The following is a 13,000-nucleotide window of genomic DNA, read 5'->3' on the forward strand; positions in this document are numbered from 1 at the left end:
CCGCGGGATTCGGGTGCAGCGCTGAAAGCACACACATGCACCAATGCAAAGTCAATGGTGCGTAAAAGTTATCGAGTTACTGTTTTAAGAGTCTTCCGACTGACCTAGAAGGACAAAACTTTAGACCTAGACACTAGAGGTGTATATCAATACAGGAGCACCGGCGTTCAAGAGTTACCTCACCCACAGGAAGCGGGTGCACAGGTGCAAAGTCGTGTCGGCTTTCGTTGTGTGGATCTATGGAGCCTGGAGATGATGATGCTGCAGGCGGCCAGAATAGAAGTGTCCGGTGCGATCCAAGGGTGGATCGAAGCTGAAGGAAACCTGAAAGCAGAGGGGACAGAGTCTGGGTCACTCAGCAGTGACCAGGGTGGAACCAGGAAGTAACCAGGCAATGTCGGGCGCAACCAGGTGGTTGTCGAGAAGCTTGTCTCCGCTGCCACGTGGACTCTGGGGCACCGAGGATGTCCAGGAGTGGATCACGAGCTGTCCCACGAAGGCTCTCGCTGTAGGCGGTGTCGGCTTCCGGATTGGAGCAAACAAACCTTGGCAAGCGCAACCCACGCAGGATTCGACGATCGCTTCTTACTCGGACCAGGAAGGTCAGAGCGGGTGCTCCTTTTCAGGGGAGCGAAGGCCAGTCCAGAGCAACCGGACTGGCAGAGCAAATGTAAAGGTTTGTCAGTACTGGGGCCGCTAGCCAACAGGCAAGCGACCGGACCAACATGTTGATCAGCAAAATGCAGAAGGGCTCCACGCAGTACTCAGAGAGTGTGGAGGGGGTAGCTTTGGTGCAAAAGCTGCTCAGGGCTGGGGCTTCTCAGACCCCAATGCACAGCGTCGAGGTAGCCTCGGGAGCTGCACGGTCAGCGCCTCATGGTTTTTCCAAGATGGCCGGCCCCACTCTTCAGGTCGCCTCCACGGGGCTCAGATTCGCTGGGACTGTGGATCAGGCTGTAAGAAGGCAGGAACGCTGGGTCTTGTCGATCTCTGTCGCTCGAGTTCCGGCGGGAACTGCAACAAAGCAAACAGTGAGGTGCTGGATGGTGCCTGTTTGCACAGGGTGGTCACTCCTTGACCACAAGGGAGATTCTTCAGTCTTCTACGTCGAGTAGGATGTCGAAGGGTCCAGAGTTTCGTTTCATAAGTTTCAGTCAGGATAATCTGTGTGCACTAGCACTGCTCCCACTCTTATACCAATCTAGTGGGCTGGATTACCTGCTAGGTCCCTCCTATGGGTGGGACCCAGGAAGGGGGTGGTTACACCCCTTTCCCTTTGTCCAGGGTCGCGCTGGGACTGGGGCTGGCGAGCCCCAGAACCGGTTTGACCGGATTATGCAAGGGGAAGCCTTGTGCTCCCCAGGCAGTGTCTGGTTTCATTCAACCCACCCTGCCCCAATACACTATCTCCTGTCTGGGGAGGTGTAGCACCTCCCTGCGACAGGAAACCCTTTGTCCAGGCCTCCTCTGCCAAGTTTCGGTCAGCAGCAGGAGGTCAGACTTGTGTCGGTGGCAGCAGCATCCATTTTGTGATGCTTAGGCTCTGGTTAGAATTAACCGCGTTTTAGCAAAGTAACATGTCTTCTCCCTCTAGAAGGGTGGAATGCTACCCCCGTCGCCAGGACTGGCGAGGGGGTAGTATTCCAAATCGTATGACACCTTACACGACATGTTTTGATAAAGCCAAACCAAAGTTAGCACATAACCGCGATGGATTATAATGCACTTAAGAGTATATGGTATGGCATTATCCCGGAACAGCTAAGGGAGTTGGTCCCGACAGCTGCAGACAGGCTTAGCTCATGCTAGAGCACCATCTCACATAAAACCAAGCACTCTGCCTCCAGGATTGTTAAGGCTTGCCATAGGAGTGAGTTATAGGTATATATGTGTCCAGATATAGGTTTAGATATAGGGATACTATATCTAAGCAAGGGGTGATTACACCACCTTACCCCAGCTGAGTGATCAGCCAGTTGTGTCAATTTAAGGTCCAGCCAGGGGTGGCAAAAGATAGGCTGCTGCCCCTGGTAGGCCTTGGATGCACCTATGCCCTGGGCACCTATAGTGCACTGTACAGGGGCTGATAAGGTGTCCAGTACCAGATTGGTTATGCACCTAGGGTGCATGGAACCCATTTTAAAGAGAGAGCAGATAGCCTGGGGCCCTGATTAGCAGGGAACCAGGCCAACTAAGTCGAAAACCAGCTAAACACAAGCAAAAAATCTGGGGTAACCATAGTCAGGTATCCACCTTCCTACACTTACAAATCACACATGTACACACAAGCAGAAATGAAATTCACTTCAACAGAAAAAATTCTGACAGCGGTTCAAACTGCAGTAGCAAAAGAGAGCCCTCGCACAGGGTAAACGAATTATGGTCGTTACACCTGTACCTGCCCTAGAAGCAGTAACAAAAGCGAGCATTCCAAACGCAAAAGCTTTACATCCGAGATGGATACAATGGGTTAATTCTCTTGCTGCAACAGACGTTGAATATGTTTTTGACCCATATTTGAAGACAAGCATTTCTACAATACGAACAAGAATTTCCTCTGCCTACTGAAATTCTGCCTCTAGAGCAGTAAGAATGTATAATTTATACTGACGTATCAGCTCAACCAGCTACGGTGGGTAGACAAGCCTATAGTGCGGCGTGCGCGATCGTTAAAGGTCGCTGGGGCGATGGCAAATTCCGACCAATGGTCACTAAAACTCAATCTCTAGGAGATTGTACACCACAGCTAGCTTAACTACAAGCATTCAAGATGGCACTTGAAAATACAGATCGTGAATTCTTATTCATAGTGTGCGAATCATATTATTGTGTTCAATCTTACAATGAATACTTGCAAAACTGGATTCAAAACGGTTACAAAGATGCAAAAGGTGGCACAATCAAGCATAAATTGCTTTGGGATCAAGTAGTTTAGTTACGACAAGGACTACAAAACACTCACATGATACATACACGGAGTCATCAACGTGATGGCGTTCACGTTGCTGGGAATTCATTGGCTGATGAAGCCGCAAAGGCAGCTGTGCAAACGGCTTCCGTAGCTGCAATCACTCGTTCAAAAATGAAAATAGACAGCAAAATAATGCTAGCTGTCAATGCTTCAAGCAAATACAGTGGTAAAACATTACCGAAAGGCTTTCCACTCAAATACTCGTATATAACTGATGCTAACAATGTTCCGTTTGCTCGAATCCCTGGAGTGGGGGATAGGGTAATTACCAAACATGGAACATAGATTAAGACTAATCTTAGCAGCACATGAAGGGCTCGCCTCTGCACATGCAGGTGTTTCCGCCACAGTGTCATTATTAAAACAGAGATACTGATGGCCGAGCATGAGGAAACAAACAAGAAATTATGTTTTGGAGTGTGAAGTATGCCAAAAGATGAAAGTCTCTACTGTGAAACGACCTGCGCAGACGCTCCTGTTAATTTCAGATAAACCATTAGCTTGCGTTTACCTGGACCACTGTGGCCCCTTACAGAGGGATGGTAACTATAAATATATCATGGTTGCAATAAATTTGTGTTCAAGGTTCATTTAGATGTGGCCTCAGCGTTCGGCTGACGCTCCAACTGGTATAAAAGATTTGCGAGTCTTTATCAGCACATACGCAGTCGGCACGCTATATTCTGACCAGGGTCCTGTGTTCAGCTCTCGAGCTTACAAGGAGGCCATGGCCAAATTGGGCATTGCATTGCGGTACTCTAGTCCATTCCATCCTGAGGGAAATTAGGTAGTGGAGAGAAAAAACCAGGACATAAAGCAATCTATAACAGCTAGGGTTTTAGGCTCGGGTTACTGGTGGGTCAAACATCTAATAAGTGTCCAACATAGTCTTAACAATCTGCCATGAAGTTCTCTAGGGGGTATCACTCCATATGAAGTCCTTTTTGGGACCAGAATGTTAGCATCGGACCTCAATTGTCAGACTTCAGTGGTAGACCAAAAACCCTTTGATATCAAAGACCATTTGGCTGTTTTACAGGACTTAAATGAAATAAGAACGAAACAAAGTAACATGTTCCTGAAGCCAACCACCACTGAAGAGAAACCGGCCGCCCCAGCAAGGCCTGTCTGGATTCCTAAGCTTGGAGATCTAGTCAGACAGAAGATCGCAGAAAAGAAGGAATTTTGGCCTTCTTACAGACAACCAGTACCTGTCCTAGCAATCCACAGATCAAGAACAGTATTACTGCCACCCCTTGCTGGTAAAAAGGAGAACAGGTTCGTGTCAATGGACCTGGTCAGACCACATCATGTGGCCGATCATAAGCAGTAGGCCAAGTGGACTCCGAACAAGTAGCGGACGCCCTAATCTGGCTACTATCCAAGAGGTTCAAACTGAGAGACTCATCACCTTTGAAGAATCTGCAGTGCGAAAAGGACTATGCAATAAAGCTATGGAACTTGTACCACTTGAAACCCAAATAACAGTTCAAGAAACACCTGTCTATAATGAAGTAACAAGTGATCCTGTGGTTCCAGTGATTTGAAAAAATCTGGATGCAATCCCCACCATTGACAGAACTGCCTCTGGCTATTTCATTAACTTTGATACGTTTTCTGAGGATCCAAGCGAACCTGAAACAACGCCAGCTAAAAGAACTTTCATAGAACAAGCAACAGACCTTTTTCATCACCTGGAAAAGTCTTATCTGGTTTCACCATGGATTGAATTTTGGATTGTGATGGGTGTGCTTTTTTTCTACTTTGGTTGACTCTGGTTATAACTTTGGGTATGCTGATAAATGGAAGATATGTCAAAATGGACACAGCAAGTAAGAACATTAACTTACTACTCAAGCCACACAAATTATCCCATCGTGAACAAAGACTTGTCAACAGTGAACATCACAGCCGTTCCTATACCTGGTGGTATACCTTGGGACAGAACTGACTGACATTTTTGGCCCGTCGGAGCTGTTGAAGATTCCACACCAATTTAAGTTCTCATTAAGTGACTTTGTTTCATCTTGTACTTTTTCTGATGATTAGGACTTCGAGACTGTTAATAATATGATGTCAGACCTAGAAATAACTGCAGTATTCACTAATCATGAATATTTAGAGGGTTCATCAGACTATGAACAAATGTATTGTTATAATCACTATGGTCATCATTTCTTGCACAAATCTGCAAATCCTAGTAATTTACTAATGTATAACCAATGGGAACATTGTTATACACCACCAAAGGGTAGCTCAAAAACATTTGCAAGAAAATGTCCATATTTTTCAGGGTTCAATGTATCCAATGCTGAATCATTTTACTTTAGAAATGTAAACAAAACAGGCATGAAAAGTATGTTAACAAATACCAAACATTTTATTCTGCACCCTTTTATGCTCAATTGTCTAAACTAGGTTTCGACTTTTGGAAAGACAACATTGACACGAAAACTGTCTGGGGCACAAAAGATAGGCAGGTACAGGGGATAGAATCTATGTTAAGAGCCTGTATCATCCCTGAGCAAATTATGTTTTTGAATGACACTGTCCAACAGACGTCTTGTCTTGGGTTAGCCAAGATAAAAGACCTGAACAATCCGTCCATACCTACACCTACACCTGATAGCAGTAACACTTCAGAGGGGGAGGTTGACGTACATGCTAATATTTTGCATCACAACAGAAGAGATCCAGATTGGAAAAAATGGTTGATCTGGCCCACAGACACAAACAACTGTCAAGATAGATTCCTGAACAAAACATAGGGTTTCACATTCTCTAGGCCAGACCCAAGATATGTTCATAGACAGCATCCAGGAATAGTAACACCATACAGTGTAGGGAAACTGTGCCTTGAATGGTTACATAGATCTATACTTAAGGATGTAAAGCAACACTTATCTTTACTTAAAGATGGCGCTGATCTTAGGGAATTCTTGCTAGGACCAAGAATACAGAGTCACAAACATTTTATATATGCCGGTATCTATGCTGCTTACATTGAAGCATTGAAGATTATGCAAGCAGAGACTCAGAAAGAATACGAGAAATTGATCGTATTAATTTAGAGAAAACTCTCTTTGTGGTTGACAATGGGTTAACGACTGTCGTCCAGGATATATTCATTGGACTGCATAGTGTCTTCTGGCATAGACATCAATTAACAGGGCTTGGTCATGTTGCAACATGGTCAGTCGCAATTACGTTCTATCATGCTATTAGACTGGACATTACAAAACCTACTACGTTCAGGCTATATGCCTTGGCGTTTAATCAATACTACGTCACTGTTTTCAGAATTCAATCTCACTGATAAACAGATCAAACTGGCACAGAGTGGAGCAGACTATATGGTGCTGAGCATTGAAAAACTGGAAAGATTGCCATTCACAGTCGCTGAAAAGCCAGCCGCTGAATGGATTATATATGGAACAATCTCACTCTGCCTGTTACAATTTTCCATTTTCAGTATTTCCTAAAACATATACCAGCAGGCACATTTGAAAGGTTGGGTAAAGAATACATCAAGACATCCTGGGAATTACCGTACACAAACAGATGTTGAAGTGGGGGAAGAGAAGTGTTTCTTAGTAGTAAAAATTGTGACAACGCACTAAGCGGTTCTCTCCTTTGTCAGGGTATTAATTTACACGGGGTTGAGATGGTTCCTCTATCAACTTATCCTGCCACCTGCAAGGTTCACCAGCTGCGGTGATTGGACCAATTTTTGGACAACTTTCCAATGGAAGTTACGTCATGGTGAATGGTCACAGCTGCTGTGGCATGTTGCCAGGTTTACGCTATCTAGTAACTGTGTCAGCCAGGGTCACTTGCTGTATGCAAGTATTCTTTCCAAAGGCCAAGTCAGACAGGGAGTCGCCTTTATGGCCTTCACTGAACATCTCTTCTATACAAATTGATACTTTAAGCAGAATGAAAGCCATTCTTTTGCAAAAAACTGTGCCACTGACCTTGGCCAAAGACACCTATGATCTGCAAGTCGCAAGGACTTCTGCCGAGATATATGCCCTCTTAACTACAAACTCCCCTGTACATTTCTCAAAAATGTTAAGTTGTATCTTAAACATGTCTGATACGAGCGGTATTGTACATGTATTTAAGGCTGTATTTTCTGGACTCTTAGCACCTTTTAGAGCAGTCCTAGGAATATTTCCAAACTTCGTGCACTCAGTGTTTGGCAACTGCCTCTCATTTTGGGACTCGCTGCAGGGATACTATTTTTGCTCCTCCTGCTGAGATATGGCAAGCCAATTAACCAGCGACCTCCAGTTCTCCATGGAGACAACTCTACTGGCGATGAAGTGTCGTGAGCGCATCGTCCAAATTTTGGTATTCACTCGTTTAAGAGAATTAAATACCACATGGTTTCTGTCATTCAGACCAATTTGGCAAGAATGCATCTTACCTGTTCTACGTTGCCTGCTATGTGGAGAAGAATACGTGTTAGACTAATGTCTCACACTCCCCTCAGTCATGCCAACGGATGTTGATACTTTGCTTGAACCAGTAATGGCCCATGCACTGTGTTGTCCCCAGTGGGTACCAATTCTGATGACGACATTCATTGAGATCTCACAGATGCAAAATGCTGACTGTGAGGTACGAGAGGAAACAGACACACAGGTATCATCCACTTCTAACATTGCTGCTGCGGCCAATGCTTCACTTCTATGTGCGGCTAATCTTCTAAACAAGGTAATCCAACTTTCACCTACAATGGTAGACAACTTTTTTACAGACTTAGAAGATTTGATGTTTTCTCCAAACAATAACACTGACTTTTGATTTGGCACACTCTTCTGAGAGACTTTGAATTTGACCTTTATTTTTCAAAACAAAGTTCTAACTTTGGGACTCTTTTTTCTATGATGAACTTTTTTCTTTTCCAAATTTGTATTTTTACAGTTTTTTGGCACAAAGTAATCTGCTTAAAGTAGAACTATTCACAGAGAACAAGAATTCTTTGAAAACTTCCAAAGAAAATATTCGACCTTGTCCACATAACAAACAGTTTTATGTATTGTAACATGAAATTGTTTCAGCCTTTTTTTCTGTATTTACGAGCCATTTCATAAATGTATATTTTCATGATTCATACAGATAGCACTTACAAATGTCTACATATGTGCTTAGAATGAAACATTGCTTTAAATGCGTACAGCACCAATGCGCTTTTGTGTGCAACCAGTACCATTGCATTTTTATGTGTTTTGGGTGGGTTTTAACACATCATGTTTAGATATGTTTAACGTGTTTAGAACTTAGTAATGTCGTACATAAGAAAGTGGAGTGGGTGTTGTATGGCGTTTTAGATTCCAAATGAATTTTCCCCTATTCATGCCCTTATATAGGTACAATCCACGTTGGCCTTATATAGGCATAGAAATCAAGCTCTTATTTAGGCATAGCCCATGCTACCCAAATACAGGCATGGCTACTTCCATCCGTTCATCAACGTCACAACGATTTCTTGGAAAACCAGACTTTTAAGCAGAAGGGACTTCCCTAGCCTGGAAATTGATTTCTCCAAGAAACTCATTATTATGCATGAACAACTATTCCTTAGGGGTTAATCCTTGACGTTCATATGCCTGACTTCACGTCAAAGCTGGAATTCCTAAGCACCTTCAAGATATAAATATTCCTTCACTTGCTATAGCAAAGCACAGTGTGGTTCGGTGCAGTTCGACAACCTACTTGCCCGACCAGCTCGCTACAGCAAGTGCCGAAGGAAGCTGACTCTCCAGGTGACGCACTGACAAGAAGCTGTCCTCCTCTGCCAAAAATACAGCTCAAGTGTTTCTGACTCCCCTTGCAGGGTGTTGGGAAATCGAGTCTGAGATACCAACCTCCTTCATTCTAAGGTATGGAGCTGATTAGAACCTAGAGAAACCTTTGGCAATTCTTGGCAGAACTAAAACTTATGCTAAACAATACTTACTTCCTCCCTCGTACTAGACCTAGGTTAGGTACATTGGGGTAGGCGTATTTTAGAAGCACCAGTTGAGTATTTTAGCCTGTGTTATTTATGTATGTATTTTTATATGACTTAGAAATCATACAATGCAATTACAGTATTATTTTATAATACTATTCTCGCTGTATGCATTATACTTTGCATTCTGTCTAACGATTGTAGCAGTTCACCTTTCTTGCATGAGAAAGAAGGCTGTTCAATAAATCTTTTATTGAAAACGCCCGTCTCACTATTTCTCTGCAACTCTGTAGAAACGAAGCATGCACGATTGACTGAGTGAAATAGTTATCTATTGTTTCTACGACTCTGAAGATATTTTCCAGTCCTAGGGAAACAAAGTTGTCATGTTTATGCGTTGTCAGAAACTAATCCCTTCTTGTGTATTTGAGAAAGTTTCTAGTGACCTCTGAGCTAGCTGGCACTCACAATTAAGTTTATTGTATTCGATAGAGACCTACTGACCTAAGTCCTACGTCAAATCTATAAGATATATTATTGCAATGCGCAGGGCCTATTGGGAATATAGGAACTACACTACAGTCGGTTCCCATTGCCTACACCAGGGGGCTCTGACCCCTATAGAGCAGTGCTAATTCCACATTGAAAAGGAGGCAATCGCTATTCACAGGGGCTGCAGGCACTTCCACCTATACCTGTGCAGCCAACCCTTCACTGTCAATAGTGACCACAAGCCTCTAATCCCCCTCTTCAAAGGATCCTCAGCAAGCTCCTGTACTCCCCGAGAAACGAAAAGTGGATCCTCCAGCTGCAGGAGTTCCAGTTCTTAGTTGGATACAAGCCCAGAGCACACAATCCCGCTGACTATCATTGGCATGACCGGCTGGCCATGCTCCAAGAACATACAAAAGAGGCTGATACAGAGAAATACGTCAAGATGGTCGTAGAGTGGTTGCAACCTCTTCCAGTGTTCCTGGCCGAAATTGTGGAGGCCACCAAAGCAGAAGACTGGCTGCAACTGGCTGTTATGGCAGTACAATCCGGAAGCTGGGATACCATCACCAACAGACTGTCACAAAGAATAGAAATGGCAAGACCCAATGGAGGAGACCCTAGCATCACAAAATTATGTGTGGGACAAACTGACCGTCACTACAGCAGGTTGCCTTCTGAGGTGGCCTCGGCTAGTCATACTAACGAGCCTGACAAGAAAATGACTCCTCAATAAGGTCTGGTACCCAGGCTGGATGACCTCGTTGGACTATCCTGTGAGACATGTTGTACTCTGACAAGCCACTGGGACACCAGACCCCTCCTCTCCTAGACCTCCATCATCAAGGAACACATCCATGTAGTGCTGTGGCACCGCTCCAGTGCAGATTTCCTGAGTCTTCCTGATAGGAGACATCTGCTAGTAGTCACCAACAACTTCTCCTGATAACCAAAGGTGGAAATCGTAACAGGGGAGATTATACACAAGTTTGAAAAAAATGCCATCCCCGGCCTGATCAATGAGCTGGGAACAGACAATAGGCCTCCATTCAGAGGGTAAAATCTAGCAAACTATTTTACATCCAAACAAAACAAAATCACTCCTTAGGGGCCCCAAGCCAACAGTGAAGTTGAGGGGTTCATACAAACACTAGCCAAGACCATCTGCATTGCCCAAGCTGAACAACAGTGTGTTGAGAAGGCCATCTATCTATGCTATGCTGAACGACTACCAATTAACCAACCCCACACCATGGCCGGAGTGGCTCCCAGCATTTAATGTTTTGGCAGGATGGTCAAAGATGCCCTTCCTCATCACGTGCCATCACTTAAACAGCCCCACCAACTGACCAATCGCCTCATAGATGTTTGAACCAAAAACAGCAGTTGTCCTAAAAGAGGAAGCCAAGAACCTAATCCTGCAGGTGGGGGACTGGATATAAGTAAATGACCGGCACCCCGAAAGCAAGTTTCGGCTCCCATTTGAGAGGCAGCCCAAGCAGGTCGCCTAGATTCGAGGCACTATGGTGGCTGTGAAGAGAGGGGCAGAGGTAGTTACTCGAAACCATTGTTTAATAATCACTTCCATACGCTACCAGGGAGTGATGAGTGGTGAGGAGAACAAGAAATTGAAGTAAATCATCCAGGCCACAAACCTAGGGGATAGATGACAAGGGATGACTGCTGACCTGAATGGAGGAAACTGGACACCCACCTCCTCAGCTGGGATCGCAGCTTCAATGCCATAGTGTGAAGGAAGCCTCAGTAAACATGCCACCGAAATCTGGGACACCACTACCCTCACCCCAACGTCTTCTTAATCACAGAGACCTGGCTCAACCCCTCCGCCACCCCCGACATCGCCACTGCGACACCCAATTGCTACAAGAGGATACATCAGCACAGAATCAACAAGCACGGAAGAGGAACCACCACTGAAGAACACACCACACCTATCTTGGAACACCTCAGCTTCCAACTCCAACCTGCGGCAAAACTACCATTAAAGGCACCCTCACCAACAGACTCCCGCGGGCCACGTCCCAGCTTCTAAAAGGCTATCCACAAATTAATCGCCTCTCTCGCCGTTTACTCCAAGCACTACATCTTTCTCGGAGATCTCAACTTCCACTTCGATGACCCCCAAAGATTCAAACTCCACCAACCTCCTGGAAAGCATGAGCAACATCGACCTCACCGAACTGGTCACCAACCCCACACACAGTGCAGGACACACGCTTGGCCCTATCTTCAGTGCCAGTGACAGAGTCAAGTACAGTCACCGAACTCACTAGCACCGACAACGCCATCATCCGCATCAAAAGCGCTGGATCATCATGTACCACCACCAGGCCCCTCAGCTCCTCCCACCAAAGTGGACAAAGTGAAAGAAACTCAATGGATGGATGCCCTTAACACCACCAAGCCTGACCCCGCAACCAACAGTCACCCCCATCGAGCCAGCCAAAACTAGCAGATCCACCAAACAAGCCAGTAGGTATATATCAGAACTCAGTACTGTGAAATGCAACTGCATCTGGCTAGAAAGTAGATGACATACCAGCAGAGACACAACAGACCAAGCCACCTTCAAAGTCAGCCCTCAACAATACTTCCACTACCTGAAAGACACGAAAAGAGGCGGTTTGGCAAACTGCATCAAAGTAAGTAACAATCACAGTGAGGAACTCTTCAGTATCGTCAGAGAGTTCTTAAGCTCATAGGCCACCGAGAACATGATCTCTTTTTCCCTGGAACTCTTCAACAACCTGTCGGACTACTTCCACAACAAGATATCCTCCATCTATAGTAACTTCGAACCCCAACGCACTGACCTCTACAACCTCATCACACCAACCGACTGACGCCACCCAAAACCACCCTCTCGCCCCATGGGAACAGACATCATTCAGAGCACCACAGCCATCATGAACTTCATCCACACTGGAGCACCAACGGACCCCTGCCCACACCACTTCTTCAACGTCATGAGCAAGGAAGTCATCTGCGGACTCACCTCCATTCTTAAGTCATCCATCACCAGGGCCACTGTCCTAGACGACTGGAAACATGCAGAGGTCAGATTCATTCTCAAGAAACCTCCCCAGACCCCAGCGGACTCAAGAACTACAGCCCCATCTCTCTGCTCCCCTTCCCTGCCAAAGTCCTTGAGAAAGTCACCAACTGGCAACTCACTGCACACCTGGAGCTAAACAACCTGCTGGGCACCTCGATATGGGATTGCAGCACCAACCACAGCAGAGAGACAGCCCTGATCACTGTAAACAACGACATCAGAACCCTCCTTGACCATGGAGAAACAGTGGCCCTGATCCTCCGCGACCTCTCAGCAGCATTCAACACTATATCCAACAACACACTCATCAAGAGACTCCACCACATCGGGATCCAGGAAGGTGCTCTCAAATGGATCGCATCCTTCCTCACAGGATGACCCCAGAGAATCCACCCACCACCCTTCCCTTCAGAACCCAAGAACACCTTCTGCGACATCCCTCTAGGTTCATCCCCAGTCGCACCCTGTTCAACACTTACATGACGCTCCTGGCTAACATTGT

General features: G+C 45.4%; 1 protein-coding gene across 1 annotated transcript in view; it reads left to right on the forward strand.

Moving 5' to 3' along the window:
• PGBD5 (piggyBac transposable element derived 5) overlaps positions 1 to 13,000 on the forward strand; it is a 519,549-nt gene that overhangs the window by 372,465 nt on the left and 134,084 nt on the right. The gene's annotated exons all lie outside the window — the stretch shown is intronic.

The sequence above is a fragment of the Lissotriton vulgaris genome, chromosome 6 (assembly GCF_964263255.1).
Source record: "Lissotriton vulgaris chromosome 6, aLisVul1.2, whole genome shotgun sequence".
NCBI classification, from domain to species: domain Eukaryota; kingdom Metazoa; phylum Chordata; class Amphibia; order Caudata; family Salamandridae; genus Lissotriton; species Lissotriton vulgaris.